This window comes from Spermophilus citellus (genome assembly GCF_964194105.1).
Source record: "Spermophilus citellus genome assembly, chromosome: 8".
NCBI lineage: Eukaryota > Metazoa > Chordata > Mammalia > Rodentia > Sciuridae > Spermophilus > Spermophilus citellus.
The window spans coordinates 66,689,989-66,703,777 of NC_138189.1; the positions used below are offsets into that span (position 1 = coordinate 66,689,989).

At 40.1% G+C, this 13,789-nt stretch overlaps 1 protein-coding gene and 1 long non-coding RNA gene across 14 annotated transcripts in view; one reads left to right on the plus strand and one right to left on the minus strand.

Moving 5' to 3' along the window:
• The window catches only part of LIN54 (lin-54 DREAM MuvB core complex component), an 83,361-nt gene extending 74,409 nt beyond the window's left edge, over nt 1–8,952 (minus strand). For 3 of the 13 annotated variants that reach the window (XM_081304912.1, XM_081304914.1, XM_081304908.1), the window contains exon 1: nt 6,325–6,675. The gene's annotated coding sequence lies outside the window, so the exon portion shown is untranslated. Of the gene's footprint in view, nt 1–6,324; nt 6,677–8,354; nt 8,760–8,812 lie in introns of those variants that run through there. The other 10 variants (XM_081304917.1, XM_081304918.1, XM_081304920.1 and 7 more) reach the window with 8 other exon arrangements.
• A 48-nt stretch (nt 8,953–9,000) lies between these two features.
• On the plus strand, nt 9,001–13,238 carry LOC308655105. Its single transcript, XR_014023379.1, has 3 exons — nt 9,001–9,113; nt 10,811–10,980; nt 12,800–13,238. It is a non-coding gene; the product is annotated as an uncharacterized lncRNA (long non-coding RNA).
• Nucleotides 13,239–13,789: the final 551 nt, after the last annotated feature.

Consider the following 13,789-nt stretch of genomic DNA (forward strand, 5'->3'; position numbering starts at 1 on the left):
CCTGGATTAAAAACTCAGTCCAAAAAAAAAAAATAAAAATAAAAACACACACACCCTAAAAAAATAAAATAAAATAAAATGGCACCTATGCTCATCTCCACTAGCCCAGGCACTCCATCCTACCACCCTGGTATTTCAATTAGAACATCAATCATCATCTTGTTTGTTTATAACCTTATTATCCCTCCCTCAATTCTTCAGAATGCAAGCTACAAGGACAGTGACTTATTTGCCTTCATCATACCATACCACTATCCCCAGGGCCTAGAAAAGAGCTGGCAAATAGTAATCTGTCAATATAAATCCAAAGAATGAATAAATTAATCATGGAGAAGGGGTATACCTAAAACTCTAGAATGTTCTGGGCTTTGAAAATAACTTGGTTCATCATAATACAGGACTCCCCAATACTTTAACAAATCCACATCATAAGTCATACTAAAAAAACTAAGAAATTCTTTTCAAAGAAGTTTTCAGATTTAGCTTTTGAACAATGTCCTCTGCAACTATATTCCATTTAAAAATACACAAGTTTTTAACTAGTTTATAATTTTAACAGATAATATTTATTGCTTCCCAACTCTGTGGAAGACAGGAAAATTAATCAAAAACCTTGCCCTGAAGGCTGGGGTTGTACCACTCAGTGGTAGAGTGCTTGCCTAGCATGTGTGAAGAACTGGGTTCAATTCTCAGCACCCCATATACATAAATAAAATAAAGGTCCATCAACAACAACAAAAATTTTTTTTTAAATACCTGGCCCTGAAATAGCTTAGAAATTAATAGACAGGCCAATAGCATGACCACAGCTATACTTTGGGCAAATTAACCTCATCTCAGTGTTCTACTGTACTGGAGGCAAAGGCTATCACAGTGAGCAGTCCGTGTTAAGGATAAACAAAAGGTCTGGTTTAAGGTGTTAACAATGAAAAAGTATTAAGTATAAAGTAAAACATAGGGGCTGGGATTGTGGCTCAGTGGTAGAGCGCTCACTTAGCACAGGCGGGACCCAGGTTCGATCCTTAGCACCACATGAAAAATAAAGGCTTTGTGTTGTGTCATGGGAGGGAGGGAGGGAGGAAGGGAGGAAGGAAGGAAGGAAGGAAGGGAGGAAGGAAGGAAAAACATAAGCCCGATATGATGATGCACACCTGAAATGTCAGCAACTCAGGAGGCAGAAGTAAGAGGATCATAAATTTGAGGCCAGCCTCAACAACTTAGCCAGCCACTGTCTCAAAATAAAAAATAAAAAGAGCTGGGAATGTAGCTCAGTGGTAGAGCACCCCGGGCTCAATTCCCAGGACCAAATAAAATAAAATAAAATAAAATAAAGGACTGGGACATAGCTCAGTGATAGAGGTTTGCCTAGTATGTGTGAGGCCTTGGGTTCAATCCCCAGTACCACAAAATAAAAATAATAAGATATAAATACAAATGCTCTATGCTTTTACAAGTTTTAAAAAGGGTTTCTTATAGAATATAACCACTGTGGAAATACTGTTTTTATTTACAGAACAATCTAGGATGATGGCTGTTTTCATTCTTACACATAATATGACATAGTGACCTATCACTGGATTACATATGAGCAAGGAATTTGTGAGATGTTGGACAGAAATAATCTTAAGTGTTTAAAGACTATACTTTTGTATGTAGAGCTTACCACAAATACTAATTGGTTAACTGTATATACCACTTAGATTTTAGCTTTGACTTCTGAAAGCATACATCAACAATTCAAAACATAGGTTTAGAACTACATTTCTCAAATTAAACTGGGAACTGTGGACTATAAGCCATGAATTCTGACGAAGATTTGAAAGGTCTGCATTTTCATTCAGATAATGTTTTTTGTGTGTACTCTGGATCATCTGGATAACCACCTAATATTCAAAATCAATGATAAGAGTATTCTGGCAGGCTAAAGAGGCACAAAAGGAACATATAAGGTAAATGATATTAAAGCCAAATGAAAAACCAAACCACTTAACCTATTATTTAGTGAGAAAAGCTCAGCAGTGCTCAAACTCAGAAAAGTGGTGTAGGAATTGAGTCATCATAGGATAAATAATACATAGAAAACTGCATACCTGTGTCAAGAAAGAAAGACATTAGTATATTCACTATGGAAAGTGAATTTATTTATATTCCTATGGAAAGATTTAGTTTCAGAAAAATGTCACCCATCATTCTAAGTTTAATTTGTTTTGTTGGTTTTATAATTTTGTATTTATTTTGTTAATAACTTACTTTTGGATTTTATGTTTTATCTTGTTTTGCGGATAGAACCCAGGGATACTTTACCTTTGAGTTATGTCCCTAGTTCCTTTTTATTTATTTATTTATTTATTATTTTTTTGAGGCAGGTTCTCACTAAATTGCTTGTGACCTCACTAAAGTTGCTGAGGTTGGCCTTGAACTTGCAATACTCTTTGCCTCAGCCTCAGGAGTTGCTGGGATTATAGGCACGCACCACCACACAGCTTACTTTTATTTTATACTTACTTTTATATACATTTTTAAGTTGTTGATGAACCTTTATTTTATTTATTTATATGCAGTGCTGAGAATCAAACCCAGTGCCTCACACATGCTAGGTAAGCACTCTATCCCTGAGCTGCCACCCCAACCCAGTTATATTTTTTAATAAAATAATTTGGACCAATTTTGGGAATTTACAAATTTTTTTCCTTTAAAAGAGAACTATACATTATTCATGTTTAAGATTAACACATGGACTGGGTGCACTGGTGCATGCCTGTAATCCCAGTGGCTTGGGAGGATGAGGTAGGAGGACTACGAGTTCAAGGCCAGCCTCAGCAACTTGGCAAAGCACTAAGCAAGTCAGTGAGACTGTGTCTCTAATAAAATATTTTTTAAAAGGGCTGGGGATGTGACTTAGTGGTTAAGAGCCCCTGGGTTCAATCCCCAGTATCAAAAAAAAAAAAAAAAAAAAAAAAAAAAAAAGATTAACACATGGTGGAAAAAAATAGGAAGATTCAAATCAGAAAGACCCATTTCCAAATCTCAGTTCTCCTAGTTACTTATCAGATACTCCCAGGCAATAATATCTCTGAGACTCAATTTTACTTACAAGGTCACTGGGAAGTGATAAGGTATACAAAGTTCTTTTTTCTGTTTCTCTAACTGAATCAACTTCCCTTTCTGATTTCTGTATTTTTGAGGGCATTCAAAAGTCTATCAAATACCAAGGCTTAAGATCTTGTCATCCTCACATCTCTCCATAGAAATATTAATCTGTCATATATCATGCAGACTACACCTTCACAATGACTTCATCCTACTGCAAACAACAGTAGCCACATCTCCAAAGTTTGGAGTCTAGTATGGTATTTTCCCATCTCCTTTTTCCTACAATATATTCTATATAAAAGCTACAGGATTTATCTCCTTAGGTGTATTACTCTTTTTAAAAATATTTTTAGTTGTAGATGGACACAATACCTTTTATTTTTTTAATGTGGTGCTGAGAATTGAACCCAGTGTTAGGCAAGCACTCTACCGCTCACTGAGCCACAACCGGAGCCCTCCTTAGGTATATTCCTGCAGCTGTTGCTCTTCTACTCAAAAATTTTCTGTAACTCGTCAAAGCCTTTTCCACTAAGGCTCCACTCAACTATCCTTCCAACTTTACCTATAATGATTCCCCGCCCCCTAGTGCTGGGGATCAAACCCAGGTCCATGTACGTGTACATGCTATGCAAGTGCTGTACCACTGAGCTACTTCCCAAGCCCTCCAATGATTCTTTTTTTTTTTTTAGAGAATTTTTTTTAATATTTATTTTTTTTAGTTTTCGGTGGACACAACATCTTTATTTGCATGTGGTGCTAAGGATCGAACCCTAGCCGCAGGCATGCCATGCGAGCCCGCTACCACTTGAGCCACATCCCCAGCCCCCTCCAATGGTTCTTAAGCTAAAAGCTGCCTGAAGCAATAGTATTGAGATTATTTTATCCCCTAGTCCTAGCATAGTATAATACCCATAATAGATATGCAAAAAAGGCTGAGTATCCCTTATCTGAAATGTTTAGGGCCAGAAATATTTCAGTCTTCAAAGCCTTCCAGATTTTGGAATATTTCCATAGACTTTTCAGGTTGAGCATCATTATTTCAAAAATCCAAAATGTACCCAGTGCAGTGATGCGTGATCATCCATCCCAGCAAATTGGGAGGCTGAGGCAGGAGGATCCCAAGTTCAAGACAAGCCTCAACAAGTTAGTGAAAGCCTCAATAATTCAGCAAGATCCTGTCTCAAAATAAATAAATAAATGAGTTGGGTATATGGCTCAGTCCGTAGTGTTACCCTGGGCTCAATATCCAGTAACACCCTCCCCGAGTCCCAAATGCTCCCAAATCTGAAACTTTCTTAGCAAAGCATTTTGGAACACTTCAGATTTTACAGATTAGGATTGTTCAACCTGTAATAATGTTTGGAAAAAAGTAATGAAAATCTGTAATGCTCCTAAAAAAACAAAATGGACACCATACTACCTCTAGGAGCAAAACTTTTCCTTCATTCCTAATACTTTTTTAAAAAATATTTTTTTAGTTGTAGATGGACACAATATTTATTTATCTATTTTTTTAAAGATGGACACAATATCTTTATTTATTTTATTTATTTATTTTTTATGTGGTGCTGAGGATCAAACCCAGTGCCTCACAGGTACGAGGCAAGCGCTCTACCACTGAGCTTCAGCCCCAGCCCCCCCTTCCTAATATACTTTTAATTATTAATAGACAATTGTTCCTACCACAATAATCTCAAAAATGGTCCTTAAAGAGAATCACAAAGAATCACAAAAGACAATTATCCCTGTAATTAAAAGAAAAATAATGAAAAAGCATTTTAACCTCCCTATTTTAATTATTTTTAAAATTCTTAGTCTTAATACTAAGTAGCGAGGTTGGCATGAATTAAATAATTGCAACATAAAAGCTATAACTAAAAAAAAACAACCAAATTCTTACTGGATAACACAAGATCATCAAATTACTTTTTTAAATTAATAACAATCATTAAGCAAAGCTTTTTAAGTACCTCTCAGGTATTCTCCCTTAAAAAAATTTTGATCCTTGATACTGTTGTGAATGAAAGTTCAAAGTTCAAACTATACATACACATTCACACAAATTTTTTTTTATGTAAAGATATATAGTGTATGCTATTGTATGACATACATATCTTTGTAGGAATAAGGAAATTTACTGCTAAGCATAAGCATTACTAGTGGGCATTTCTTAAATATTAACCTGTTTACTCCCATAAATTCCATGTTACTAACCCAACCTTCTACTACTAAAGCTGGGAAAAAGGGGGGCCCAGAATTAATGTATAAAAAAATTGATTCACATGTAACCTTTCAGTAACATTACTCTTGGGTGCAAGGACACACAGACTGCTTAGGGGGTCCTGTAGCACAATCTACAGGATCTTCAGATAACCTAACAAAAGTAAACTATGGCCATCATAAAGTCAATCAATTTGATTCTCCTGCTCTCTAAACAAAAGGCCAAGAAGTCTAGCATTTAGAATATAACAGAGGTATCAATTTAGCTTTATCAACAACCTACACACATATATTCAGTTCTTGCATCAAGCCGTCATAACTCTCCTTAACAATGAAGGTAAAACTCATGACCAAAACAGAGCTCCCAGGAATGTTTTCAGTTGGATTATAAAACCTAATGTAATATCTTCCATCACTTCACTCTCTAAATTCATAATATTGGATGGGGCAGGAAAGAACTTCCCTCAAAAGCATGGGTATAAAACATGACTATCTCAATTGTTATTTTTCAGTTGGCAGAGGCAAAAGGGTTATTCTATGGGTAACAGAACAATAAAAGGAGGAAATATTTTTGATTGCTACAAAACTGGTCCATGCTCAGAAATGTGGGCATCCACACGCCAAGTTATAGACTATGACCTAAGCAGACTTAAATGTAGAAGAAAATGTCAATGCTCTGCTTCCTCAAAGAAACATACAACCCAGTCAACTGCTGAACACCATCTAACCAACACCTGCCAGAGTGGATATTTTAAATATTATATCAGGAAATCATGATAAGTACTAGAGGTTCCTCTAGGCCTCGGCAGCAGCCTTAGATATAAGAGCAAACTCGAGCCCTCTTAACACTGAAATAATGATGTTGATGTCATTACAAGGCTACTGATTCTTTGCACTCCGGACAAGTCATTCCTTCATCCACAACGCAATTCCTCCCTCACCCATCCGTATTTCCCCCAATAAAGAGATCTCTAGACAGAGACGCCTTCGGATACCCCCCTCCTCCTCTACCTCCAGTGGCTGCCGCTTTCTCCTCCCTCGGGCTCCGAGGCGGGGGCTCCGAAGGTCCCGGGCAATTCTGAACCCGGGCACTGCTTGTTTTGCCTGTGCACTGGAGCTCTGCCCAGCCGCCTCCTTTCCCAGTTTGCCCCCAACTGGAACGCCAAGGGTACCAGGGGGCCCAGGAGGGAGCCTGGGTGGCGACGTCGCCTCTGCCGCCGCCTCTGGTATGTCAGGGGCCGGGATTGTATTTCGAAAGATCCGCCATTTTCACCTCGTCATCACCATCACAGCTCAGCAGCTTCCCCGACAGCCGAGCCCGGGCCGCCGCCGCCGCTGCCGCCAGTCACCTCCCCCTTCCTCCTCCTCCCCGCCCCGGCCCGCCCTCCCGAGCGGCGCACACCCACATATCCGGGGAAACCTCCCGCAGGCCCCGCCAACCTTCAAACGCGCACAGGCGGTACAAATGCTTACAGGCTATGCTCTGCCAGGACCTTTCACCCCAGAACCAAACACCCGGCTCCCGCGGGCCCGGCAAAAACGCCAAAGGAAGTCGCGCTACCTGCGGGGTCCCAAGTCGGGCATATTTTTGCTCAGAAAAGCAAAAGCCACGAGGAACGTAGCATAAGGACAATAAAGAACCCAAACTCTTTCATTTTCAGAAAAGCACTTGAAAGAGATGGTGAAATGTGTTCTTTCGCTGTGTCCATCTCAGACGCTAAAAACACTAACAAGACCTTACTTAACGTCACTTACCAACTTTGACATTTTACGCTGCCCAGGGAACTACTTTGACAGAATGAGTTATTTCCATATGCATATCTAACCTCTCTGACACTTTGTAAATTACAGGCACCTACCCTTGAGCAGATACAATGGTCAAAATCTTTGATCTTAAAAAATAGCGTTCTGAACTACTGCCATTTCCACTTAATCTGATCATTTCAGTTCATTAACACTGACTTCTAATTTGTCACTGGTTTAGGACGTCAAACGCCACTAGATTTAAAACGTACAGATCCATCTGTGAAAACATTCATGAATGATCAGCTTCTGAAATACAGAAAATATATCTTGGCCAAATGTTTTTGGGATGTAAGTCACCAAATTAAAACCGTCTACCGCTGATACATTTGTTCAATGTAGTATAATATGCAGATTGCTTTAGAACAAGAAAAACACGGAATTACCTACCTATCCCTACAAGCTTCTCTACTTGTTTAAAAAGTAACTAAAAGAGAATATAGGTACTTTTTTAGTCATCTCAGAAATAAGGAAGCACAAGCTTCAAGTCTTGTTAGATAAGCCTTGCATTTAAAAATTTAGCTAATCTTTGCTAATTTCAGGGAAAAAAAATTTGCCAGGCGCGGGGGGGGGGGGGGAGCACGCCTGTAATCTCTGAGACTCCGGAGGGTGAGGCAGGAGGATCGAGAGTTCAAAACCAGCCTCTGAAACTTAGCGTGACCCTGTCTCAAAATTTAAAAACAAATAAATAAATAAAAAGAGATGGGGATGTGGTTCAGTGGTTGAATCCCTGGTACAAAAGAAAGAAAGAAAGATTTAATGAAAGATTTAAAGATTTAAAGGCTGAATTCTACATCATTGAACTACAACATAAGCTTTAAAAGATCTATTTGAAATGAGCAGGTTGAATTTGAAGGTTGTGAATAGGGTAACTGTCTTTCTAAATAAAGTTAGTCTAAGAGTAAGGAAGAAGTTGAAAGAGCCAATTCATTTTCCTACTTTGTTTGAATGACAACGCCACATAAAAGTTGGTAAGGCTCAGGCTTACACAAGTGCTATTTACCAGTCACTCCAAGCTGCGTTTCTATATGCAGCCTGCTAGACGCTGAGTATACGGTGGTCCCAGTTTCTTCATCTTTAAACTTAATTTTCCCCACCGACAGTCCCGTTCACCCGCACTCTGTTGGTTGTTTACCGTTGCTTGGCCAAGCTAAGTCCCAGCCCGCTCCCTTCCCCGTGCACCTCGGGAACATTATGACATTAGGCTGGTGGGCTTCGCGAGCAAAACGGACACATACCAAGAAGAGCTCATACAAAGGGGCGTAGGAAGAACGCGGCGGCGGGCAGCAGCGAAAGGAGGGGCTGGTACAAAGTGACACAGCAGCAAAACCGGTTCCCAGAAACCCAGGGCCGACACGGCCGGCTGATTCGGCCGCGCTGTAGCTTGTCAACAGACTCGGGAACCCTTCCTCCAGTCCGCCGTGCAGGCGGCTGGCAGAGTGCTGGCGCTGCCGAGTGACAGCGCCCTCCGGGTGCCGGCGGGAAGAGGCCGAGACCAGAGGATTCACCGCCGCCTGCGGCCCAGGGATGAAGCAAGGCGGTTTCTACCAGCAGGTTCCCGCTCCCAGCACGGCCCATTGGCCCAGGCTCCCAGAGGGAGCGGTCCGGCGCTCTCAGCCAGCGCGGCCACACGCTGTGGGGGCAGGAGCCCTTTCCCGCCCGCCCATAAGCCCCTATCTCGGGAGCTGACACTCACCAAAACCGGCGGCGCCGCCGCCTCCTTCTCGCGCGGCGCTCCCCGGGCTCCCAGCAGCCGCGGCGGCGGCGGCGCCTCCGAGACACAGACCCGGGTTTGTTCAAAATCACGCGCCCAGCGCCATTCCACCGCTGCATCCCATAATACGCTGGGCCCTCCCCGCCCGCGCGCCCCTCTCCGCCCGCCCCTCCACTCTGCCCGCCCCGCCCCGCCCCCCTGCCGTCTTCCTTCGCCCCACCCCTTCCGCGGTGCCTTGCCCCACCCCTTGGCAACCCGAGCTCGCGTCATTCCGCTAGGCTGGGTGAGTACGCTCGTGCTCCACGTGACTCCAAGTGGGCGCTCTGTCAAAGCTTTCGCACGGAATGTTCCATAGGACAGAGGCTGGCGGGGGTGGGGGGGGGTGGGAAGATCCGGTTCCCGCCTGCAGTTGGGAGAGGCTGGCTCTTCGGCGGGCTACCTTTCCTTGTTAGGAAGTCTACGCTGTAGGTGCGATTTCCAGAATCCCCCCTGCTTTTTGAGGTTCTTAGGTCAGGAGGTGATCAATATTGACAAATACTCAATCTCTTCGACTTTAGACACAGATTTTGCAAGGGTCGCTAAAAAGACCTCAGGAGGATACCCAGTTAGAACTTATTTTGAAAGAGTCTTTTTGCTCTTTCTGCAATACAGTATTCACCTAAAACATAATCAAAATTCTTTGTCTTTACCTTTTCCTACTTTTATTTTTCCTGCTATTTATAAGATAACAAGTGTGGAGTCAGATATAAAGGCACTGAGGTTATTCAGTTAACAATTATTTGTGAGACAAGAACGACACAACTAAACAATAGTGAAATACAGAAGTGTGTAAGTATTAAACGTGGTACAGTCTATAATTGCTAACGGAGCACTAAGAATACACAGGTCAACGTGAGACTAGCTTGGGACCACGGCGTGGTGGGGGGTGGGGTGAGACATTGAAATGGAAACAGCAATCACTTTGGAATCCAGCAGCCAAGGTTGTAAATCCTGGCACCTCCTTTTATTGGTGTTTAAAGTTTAAGTTTCTTTTCCCATCTACAAAATATAAATGCAACTTCCCAGGATTCTGAAGACTAAATAAGTGTCAAGCACACTCTCTGCCTCAAATGATTAGTTCTATTGGACCATACTATTCTGCCCAGCCTTTCTAAACTCAAGGATTAGGATTTAGTAATGGCAAGTGGCATGGAATTGGGAAAGTTTGTAGTAATGTAAGGAAGGGAGAAAGTGTAATGATATACACAGATTTTGTTGGGGATCTGTAGTGTGACCCTAGTTTGTGAAGCACCTTGAGAGAAATCCTCATGGTGCTAGTGTGGGACAAATCTGGAATGAAGAAAGTACCCAGACTACATTGGGTTTTTAGGGAGACAGAGAATCCCCAAAAAGGAAGAAAATTTTCCTTATTTTTTTTTCTTCTCCTCCTCCTTTTGTGGTACTGCAAATTTAACCCAAGGTGCTTTACCACTGAGCTACACCCCAGCCCTTTTTTATTTTTGAGACAGGGTCTTACTAAATTTCTGAGGCTGGCCTTGAACTTGCAGTTCCCCTGTCTCAGCCTTCCCAGTCACTAGGATTTTAGGTGTGTGCCACCGCAATTGGCCTAGGCTGGTATAATTCTGATACCAAAAAAAAAAGTACCAAATAATAATAATAATGATGGAAACTTTTCTGATTTCATTGAAGACAAAACTGAATATTAAGATGTTATCAAATCCAGCAATGTATTAATAAAATTCACTTCATGTCAAAGTATGGTTTATTCCAAGAATGTAGTTTAACATTAAGAAATCTCACGTGACTTATTAGAAAAACAAATGGAATCTCAACATCATGTACATCCACAAGATTGGCATCCTAATTAAAATAAGATATATTCCATGTTTGTATAAATTCTCAAAATAGGCCAGACTCAGTGGCGCAGGCTTGTAATCCCAGCAGTTTTTTTTTTAATTTTTTTTAATATTTATTTTTTAGTTATTGGCGGACACAACATCGTTGTTTGTATGTGGTGCTGAGGATTGAACCCGGGCCGCACGCACACCAGACGAGCGCACTACCTCTTGAGCCACATCCTCAGTCCCAATCCCAGCAGTTTTGAAGGCTGAGGCAGGAGGATCGCAAGTTCACAGCCAGCCTCAGCAATGGTAAGGCACTAAGCAATTTAGTGAGACTCTGTCTCTAAATAAAATTCAAAATAGGGCTGGGGATGTAGCTCAGTGGTCAAGTACCCCTGAATTCAACCCCCAGAACCCCACCAAAGAAAATAAAATACTCAAACAGATTCTCCTATCACGCATAACTAAAAATAATAATAATAATAATAAACAATGATATTCTTTAGAAATTCACTGTATAACATTTAACAGCTATTCTGAATTTTAAAAATTTTGTCAGAAACCTGACAAAAATGTAGAGAAACAGCAACCATTATTTTACATTTTTCAGTGTGACCAAGCTAAATGCAATTAAATTTTTTTTAAAAAGTATCAATACTGGAAAGAAGAGACTAAACAGTTCTAATAAAAAAGTCATAAATAGCTGGGGATGTAACTCAGTGGTAAAGCACCCTGGGTACAATCTCCAGTACCAAAAAAGAACAACAAAGAACAGTTCAGGTTAATTGGTTGGCCTCTGGAGCCAATCTGCCAGGGTCCACATCCTGGCCCTGCAAATTAATAGCTATGAGTACCTGAGCAAGTTACTTTCCCTTTCTGTCTTAGAGACCTATCTGTAAATTGGGAATAGTGCATACATCATAAGGTTGTTGTGACAATTAAGGAGGTAAAATGTGTAAAACACATAATGTCTGGCATGTAGTAAGCACTAAGTGGTTGAAAGCTATTAATAAACCTATAACACAGTCTAAAAGAGAATCCAGTGTAATAAAATCCAGTCTAGGCCAGGCACGATGGCACACATTTGTAATCCCAGGGATTCCTGAGGCTGAAGCAAGGAGGATCATAAGCTTGAAGCCAGTCTGGACAACTTAGCAAAACCTTATCTCAAAATAAAAAATAAAAAGGACAGGATGTAGCTCAGTGGTAGAGCACCTTGGGTTCAATCCCCAGTACCAAAAATAAATCAATAAATCTAATTTTTTCAAAGAAAGCATCTAAGTTCCTAAGAGCCTTTGCTATTCAAACATCCATATTTCAGAAGAGAATCTTTCTTTTTACATTTGCATGATGGCTCTTCCAAATGAACAAGATAAAGCAGCTCTAGCCAATGAACATAGTAGCCACTATCCCTGATATGTAGCCACTAGCCCTGTGTAACTAACTATCAACTCAAATGTGGCTAGTGTGGATTTAGAACTGACTTTTTCATTTTAATTGCCATTAATTTAAATTTAAATAGCCACATGGGGCTAATGACTATAATATTGGAGCACAGAGGAATTGAAAAAAACTATTTAAAAATAAGGACAAGAGTATGGAAGTAAGAGTTGGGTAGAATTATTAGAAAACAAAACAGAATGTTATGTGTCAGATATACTGCTTGGTACAACAATATACACTCATTAATAAAGTTTTCTTAAAGTTCTTAAAATTGGTTAGTTTCTAAAAGATTAATCAGAAGTTCCTTAGTTCATGAGTTCATTTGTCAGAAGTTCAGAATGTCTGGGTTCAAGCAATTTACCTTAATTCTTTTTATTTTATTTCTTTTTCTTTATCTTATGGGGTTCCCCCACCACCAACAAGGGACCCATAATCCCTCATTGCCAATTTCAAAATCCAAAATGTTTTAAAAATGAAAGGTTTCTGGAAAATTATCACAAACCCATATAATAGAAAAGCCTGGCCCTATATAACATGTTATAAATAAGCTTTAGTTAAACCATTTAATGTCAATATTTACATATGTCAGTATAGAAATATGAATGAATTTAATTATGGGATTTGATACTTGACCATACCAGTTGGAAGGTGTTTTCTGAGATAATGGAAATGTTCTTTCTTTCAGACTCTTCCTGTTGCCCATGCTGATCTTGAACTCTTGGACTCAAGTGAGCCTCCTGCCTCAGCCTCCCAGGAGTAATGGGGACTACAGGCATGGGCCACTGCCCCCAGCTTATGGGAATGTTCTTTATGTGGTGGTGGTGTTTTTTATTGTTTGTTTCTTTGGTTTTTGGTACTTGGGATTAAACCAAGGGATGCTTTACTACTGAGTTACATCCCCAGTCCCTTTTATTTTTTATTTAGAGATAGGGTCTCACTAAGTTGCTTAGGGCCTTGCTAAATTGCTGAGACTGGCCTGGAACCTGAGAACTTGAGATTCTCCTGCTGGTAAGCACCACTACACCCAGCTAGGAATGTTCTTGACCTTGATTATGGTGGTGGTTGTGCAAGGTCTAAACTCTTCAGGTAAAATTAATAATAGATTAATTTTATTAATTATACCACATTAAACTTGGTTTTAAAAGAAAAAAATGAGTTTTAAAAAATTTGTACATGTTCTTTAAAATCCAAAATATCCTCAATTTTCAAACATATTTGAACTCAAGGGTTTTGTATAAGGAAATTGATAACACTTTGAATACAAGTTTTTTCACTTATGGTACATAGTGTGATTAATAATGTCAAATGATCCCCAAAATAAAATAAATTCAACCACGAAAATCATCTCTTAGTGGCAGAAGCTTTCATTTACTTTTCCTTTGGCAATAATATTTTTTCCCTATAATAGTTATTTTTGCTTTTCTACTTAAAATGAGAGAAGTAAAGTATTCTCTGTAATCTTCTGATGTACTAGTCCTTCCAGGGGTGTAAACACCACTGGGGTTTCCCACGTAAAGAAATATAATGCTAATATTAGTTATCCTGAGAAGAGGCATTGTCTTGAGACAGGATATGGGGACTTGAAAGAAGGGCTCAGACTGATAGAGGGGGAGTGTGTCCTCTGAGGCTTTGCTCATTTGGACTTGGACATACATTATTTCAAGGAATGTACCCA